Source organism: Micromys minutus (assembly GCF_963924665.1).
Source record: "Micromys minutus genome assembly, chromosome: 1".
Taxonomy (NCBI): Eukaryota; Metazoa; Chordata; class Mammalia; order Rodentia; family Muridae; genus Micromys; species Micromys minutus.
The window spans coordinates 186,727,026-186,734,140 of NC_137969.1; the positions used below are offsets into that span (position 1 = coordinate 186,727,026).

The following is a 7,115-nucleotide window of genomic DNA, read 5'->3' on the forward strand; positions in this document are numbered from 1 at the left end:
CCAGGGACTCTAGCAACAGGGACCTACAATTGCTGGCTCATTCAACTATTGCTACAATTTCTATATTTCAAGGTCTGCAGAGTATTTTAAAATGTTATCTTTTACAATAACAACGGAGTAAAGATATAATTTTCAGTTTACATAAAACAAACAAAAAAAAAACAACTGAGATTTAAAAAGAAAAGAGACAAAAATTCAACTAACATTAATGCCATGTCTCTGAGCTATAAGTTTCATATTTAGCCCTCTTACAATGCTTTGAATTAAATGTTTGACAAAATTAAGGGTCTTTGCCAAGCTCATTTGCTGCGTTGTTCTTCCAAGGTCTACCTCTACCTGTAAATCCTACCTCACCTTTCAACCACTAGCCCTGACCAAGCAGAGTGGGCGTGGGCCCCTGATCCAATCTCAGCCAATCAAGACTCTCCATCCATGTGACAGGCACTACAGGTAAAAAGTTTTGTTTTGTTTTTTCTTTTTTTAAAGGCAGCTCGTCTGCTGAGAAAAGAATGAGACCACAGGCTCCTTAAAAACGTAAGAAGAGCTGGCGGTGCCTATGTACAGAGCAATAGGATGTGCTGAAGAAGCAGGGGCAAAAAGGTCATTCGTTGGAGGCCAACCTGAGCTACACATTTTTAAAAACCTTTTTTATTATTATTCTCCATTCTTTTTTTTTTTTATTAAATTGGATGGTGTCTTTACTTACATTTCAAATGTTATCCCCTTCCCCAGTTTCCCCTCTGAAATTCCCCTATCTCATCCCCCCTCCCTTGTCTCTGAGAGTGTTCCCCCACTCCCTCCCACCTCCCTGCCCTGGCCTTTCTCTACACTAGCTTATTAAGCCTTCACAGGGCCAGGAACCTCTCCTCTCCGTGATGCCTGATAAGGGCGTTCTCTACTATATATCCCTGTTGCTGAAGCCATGGGTCCCTCCATGTGTACTCTTTGCTAGGTAGTTTAGTCTCTGGGAGCTCTGGGGGGTCTGGTTGGTTTGATATTGTTGTACTTCCTGAGGGGTTGCAAACCCCTTCAGCTCCTTCAGTCCTTTTTCTAACTCTTCCATTGGGTACCGCATTCTCAGTCCAGTGGTTGGTTGAGAGCACCGGACTCTGTATTTCTCAAGCTCTGGCAGAGCCTCTCAGGAGGAAGCTATACCAGTGACCTGTCAGCATCCACTTCTTGGGATTCACATTATTGTCTGGGTTTGGTGACAGCATATAGGATGGATCCACATAGTCTCTGGATGGTCCTTCCTTCAGTCTCTGCTCCAAATTTTGTCTCTGTATTTTCTCTTGTGAATATTTTGTTCCCCCTTTTAAGAAGGACTGAAGCATCCCCTCTGTGAATTGAATTGTATCTTGGGTAATCTGAACTTTTGGGTCAATATCCACTTATCGGTGAGTGCATCCCATGTGTGTTCTTTTATGACTGGGTTACCTCACTCAGGATGATATTTTTCCATCCATTTGCCTAAGAATTTCATGAAGTCATTGTTTTTAATAGCTGAGTATTATTCTATTGTGTAAATGTACTACATTTTCTGTATCCATCCCTTTAGTGAAGGACATATTGGATATTAGCCCTCTAACAAATGTAGGATTGATAAAGATCTTTTCCTAATCTGTTGATTGCCACTTTGTCCTATTGACAACATCTTTTGCCTTACAGAAGCTTTGCAGTTTTATGAGGTCCCATTTGTCAATTCTTGATTTTAAAGCATAAGCCATTTGTGTTCTTTTCAGGAAAAAAATTCCCTGTGCCTATGTGTTTGAGGCTCTTTCCCAGTTTCTCTTCTATTAGTTTCAGTGTACCTGGTTTTATGTGGAGGTCTTTGATCCACTTGGACTTGAGCTTTGTACAAGGAGATGAGAATGGGTCGATTTGTCTTCTTCTACATGCTGACCTCCAGTTAAACCAGCACCATTTGTTGAAAATTCTGTCTTTTTTCCACTGGGTGGTTTTAGTTTTTTTGTCAAAGATCAAGTGACCATAGGTGTTCCTTTCTGGGTCTTCAGTTCTATTGCATTGATCTACCTGCCTGTCTCTGCAGGAGCCAATCAGAGACAGCTAGGTCAGGTAGCACTAAAGACAACCAGATGGTGAGAGGTAAGTTCAAGAACTTAAGCAACAAAACCTAAGGCTACTTGACATCATAAGAACCCAGTTCTCCCACTACAGCTAGTCCTGCATATCCCATTACACCTGAAAAGCAAGAATTAGATTTGAAATCATATCTCATGATGATGATAGAGGACTTGAGAAAGGACATGAATAACTCATTTAAAGAAATACAAGAAAACACTACCAAATGAGAGAAGAAATTGGACAAAACCATCCAGGATCTAAAAATGGAAATAGAAACAATAAAGAAATCACAAAGGGAGATAGCCCTAGAGATAGAAAACCTAGGAAAAAGATCAGGAATCATAGATGTAAGCATAACTAACAGAATACAAGAGACTGAAGAGAGAATTTCAGGGGCAGAAAATACCATAGAAATCCTAGATACAACAGTCAAAGAAAATGCAAAATGCAAAAAGCTCCTAACCCAAAACATCCAGGAAATTCAGGACACAATTGGAAGACCAAACCAAAAAATAATAGGCATAGCAGAGGGTGAACAGTTTCAACTTAAAGGACCATTAAATATCTACAATAAAATTATAGAAGAAAACTTCCCTAACCCAAAGAAAGAGATTACCATGAACATACAAGAAACCTACAGAACTTCAAATAGACTAGACCAGAAAAGAAATTCTTCCTGTCACATAATAGTCAAAACACCAAATGTACAAAACAAAGAAAGAATATTAAAAGCAATAAGGGAAAAAGGTCAAGTAACATACAAAGGCAGACCGATCAGAATTACACCAGACTTTTCAACAGAGACCATGAAAGGTTGAAGGTCCTGGACAGATATCATTCAGACCCTAAGAGAACACAAATGCCAGCCCAGGCTACTATACCCCGCAAAATTTTCAATCACCATAGATGAAAAAACCAAGATATTCCATGACAAAAATAAATTCATACAATATCTTTCTACAAATTCAGCCCTACAAAGGATAATAAGTGGAATTTCCAACACAAGGAGAGAAACTATACCCTAGGAAAAGCAAGAAAGTAATCTTCTTGCAACAAACCTAAAGAACACATCCATACAAATATAATTCTACCTCTGACAACAAAAATAACAGGAAACAACAGTCACTATTCTTCAATATCTTTTAACATCAATGAACTCAATTCCTCAATAAAAAGACATAGACTAACAGATTGGATACATAAACAGGACCTGGCGTTTTGCTACATACAGGAAACATACCTCATAACACAGACACTGTCTTCTAAAAGGCTGGAAAACAATTTTCTTTAATCTTTTTTTTTTATTACCATCCAGTTGTTATCCCCCACTGATCTGCCCTCTTACTGATTCTCATCCCATACCTCCTCCCCCATCTCCAAGAAGATATCCCCACCTCAGGCCCCACCCTGCCAGACTTCCCCACTCCCTGGTGCCTCAAGTCTCTCAAAGGGTTAGGTGCATCTCTGAGCCAGTGGCAGTCCTTTGCTGTATATGTGTCAGGGGCCTTATATCAGCTGGTGCATGCTGCCTGGTTGGTGGCTCAGTGTCTGAAAGATCCTGGGGATCCATGTTAGTTGAGACTGTTGATCTCCCTATGGAGTTGCCCTCCTCCTCAGCTTCTTCCAGCTGTTTCCTAAATTAACAGGTGTCCCCGGCATCTATCCATTGGTTGGGTGTGAGTATCTGCATCTGACTCTTGCAGCTGCTTGTTGGACCTCTCAGAGGGCAACAATGCTAGGCTCGAGTCTATAGGCACACCACAGCATCAGTAATAGTGGCAGGCCTTGGAGCCTCCCCTTAAATTGGATCCCAATTTGGGCCAGTCACTGGACCTCCTTTCCCCAGCCTGAGTTACACATTTTAATGGAGGTGGAGAGATAGCTCAGTATTTAAGAGCACTTGTTGCTCTTGCAGAGAACCTCTGGTTGACTGAAAAACAATCTGTCCAGTTCCAAAAGATAAAAAATGGTAATACTGACCTCCATAGGCAAGGGTAGACAGGGATGTGGTGCACAGACACACATATGTAGCCCTTAATTTTGTGAAATAGCTGGAGGAAAGAAGAAGATAGATTTCCTTGTTTATTTCTGATACAGGTATGTGGCAGTTTAAATGTACTTGGCCCCTATTAGGAAGTGTGGCTTTGTTGGAGTAGGTGTGGCATTCTTGCTACCTTAGCCCTCCCATTCTAGAGACAGCTCTTTGCCTGTTTGAGAAGAGCCTCACCTGATGTACCTTAGACTAAACACTTCATTTAACATCCTACCTGTGAGGACTGAAATAGGCTTTAGCTGACATTCTCTGCCACAGTTTGCTCACCCCCAGGTATAACAGCATACTAGAGAAAGAGTATCATTTGCGGTGATATGAAGTCTAGACACACTTACCAGATCCTAACCATTTTTCGTTTAAAGCTATTGTTCACACTGCATCTGTTTAGTGTGTGTATACACAAGTGGGTACACATGCCATGACATACACAGAGAGGTAAAAGGACAACTTTCAGTAATGTGTCTTCTTCTACAACATGGGATCCAGAGACTAATCTAACCTGGGCAGCAAGTGCCTTTACCTATGGAGCCATCTCATTGGCCTTTCTTACCCTTTCTTCAAAAGCTGATTTTATTGACTTTTTATTATCTAAAAGAACACAAACTCTACCCTGTTAAAAAAAAACTTCAGTATGTACAGTATAACATTAACAAAAAGCACAATGCACAGAAAGTGGCTGTGACTCAGCAGAAGTAATTCTTTCCTGTGCCCCAGCACCCACGGTGGAAATTACTAAAGTTCCTCTGGGATCAAGTAGAATTTTATAAGAACATAATGGACAGGGAGGGGAAAACCTACTATGACAGTGAAGGCCCTGATGCTCAATGTATGTCAAGTTAATATCTTCTGACGGTCATGAACTTATGGTACAGAGAACATGCGATGACATCAGGAACAACAAAGGCCATGTTGAGTGGCCCAGGTCAGTTTGTTGAGAATAAAACCAAGGAGGTAAATTTCAGAGAGATGCTTTCACATGTGCTATCAAAAGTATGCATGCATTTTACCTACAAGGTCCGCTACACTAACAGCTCCACCTAGATTCCTGAGTTCCAAATTGTACTGGAACTGCTAATGGCTGCAAACTTCCCAAATTGTTAAATAAAATAAATTATAATAAACTGTTAACTTTTTCAGCCTATAAAAGAACAACAAGCACAATGATGTTCTACACATACCTAGAAACTCTTCATCTTTCCTGGCTGAAATTCTCTGCAACTCTCCTTTCCAGTTACTGTATTTTCTGTTCAGTTAAGTTTGCTTCAGTTACCTCATATAAATAGAATCATGTATGTATATATGGTGAAACACTGCTCAGCTATAGGAAGGAAGGAACTTCTGTCATACATTATAAAAGAAGTGAAACTTGAAGAGACTGTGGCTAACAAATAACCCAGCCACTGAAAAGACAAATAACACAAATTCTGAGTTTTTAAAATGATGGGCTATATCCTACATATGTAAAAGTGCCTTAGGATTTCTATTCCGGCACATCATGACTAAGAGGCAAGTTGAGGAGGAAAGGGTTTATTCAGCTTACACTTCCACATTGCTGTTCATCAACAAAGCAAGTCGGGACTGGAACTCACACAGGGTAGCAACCTGGAGGCAGGAGCTGATGCAGAAGCCATGGAGGGATGCTGCTTACTGGATTGCTTTCCCTGGCTTGCTCAGCTTGCTTTCCTATAGAACCCAGGACTATCAGTCTAGGGATGGCCCCACCCACAATGGGCTCTTCCACCCTTGGTCACTAATTGAGATAATGCTTTACAGCTGGATCTTATGGAGGCATTTCCTCAAGAGAAGTCCCTCCCTCTGTGATTAACTCCAGCTTGTTTTAAGTTGACACATAAAACCAGCCAGAACAACTGACCCCTTGTCAACTTGATACACAAACATATCACTATTAACTCTCAACCCTCAGTTTTTTATTCCCCCAAGATCTAAATAACTTTAAAAATCCCATAGTCTACAAATTTTTCCTTATTAAAATTTCAGTCCCTTTAAAATACACAAACTCCTTTGAATTTCAAAGTCTTTTTACAATTCAAAGTCTCTTAACTGTGGGCTCCACTAAAGTACTTTCTTACTTCAAAGGGGAAAAATATTAGGGCACAGTCACAATAAAAAGTAAAATCAAACTCTAACTGTCCAATGTCTAGGATACACTCACTATCTTCTAGGCTCCTCCAAGGGCTTGGACCACTTCTCCAGTTCTGCCTTTGTATCACACACCTTGTCTTCTAGGCTCCAGCTGCCTGTATTCCATTGCTGTTGCTGTTCTTGGTGGCCATCTCATGGTACTAGCATCTCCAAATTACTGTGGTGCAACTGGACTGCACTTTCACAAATAACCCCTCATAGGCTCTTTTCATGGTGCAAAGCCTCTGCTTCTCTGCATGACCCCTTCAGTCTTGGAACTTCAACTGCAACTGAGGCTGCACCTTCACCAATGGCCTTCCATGGCCTCTCACAGTGCCAAGCATCAGCTGCTACCCTTTCATGTTTCAAAACCAGTACCACCTGCGTGACTCGTACATACCAAGTCTGGCTGCCAACACAAGGTACAACTGTGGCTGCCTCTGGCACACAGCTTCTCAGGAAACACTTTCCAGAAGATTTCACCATAGTGATGCTGGTCTCTTCTTAATCACCCCTCATTTCTTAGCTCCAGCTGACCAGCATCAATAGTCCCAGAAATGCAAAGGTTTCACTTTAGTAGTTCTGGTATCTTATTAATCACAGCTGATTTTTCAGCCCCAGCTAGCCAAAGCCACAGCATCTTCACAAACAAAATTGCAATGGCCCTAATAAGAGTCTCTAGTCTTCCCTCTGAAATTTCACAAGCCAGGCCTCCATCTTTTGCACTGTTCTCAACATTATCTTCCAAGCTCCCACATAACATCCCACAGAGCTCTTAACACCCAATGGCTCTTCTAGCCAAAGTTCTAAAGTCCTTCCACAGCCATCCCCAAAA

The 7,115-nt window shown here is 41.1% G+C and overlaps 1 pseudogene across 1 annotated transcript; it reads left to right on the top strand.

The window, feature by feature from the left end:
• Nucleotides 1–4,912: 4,912 nt before the first annotated feature.
• On the top strand, nucleotides 4,913–5,239 carry LOC308434059 (elongin-C-like; annotated as a pseudogene). Its single transcript has one exon. The product of its transcript is annotated as an elongin-C-like (transcript).
• Nucleotides 5,240–7,115: the final 1,876 nt, after the last annotated feature.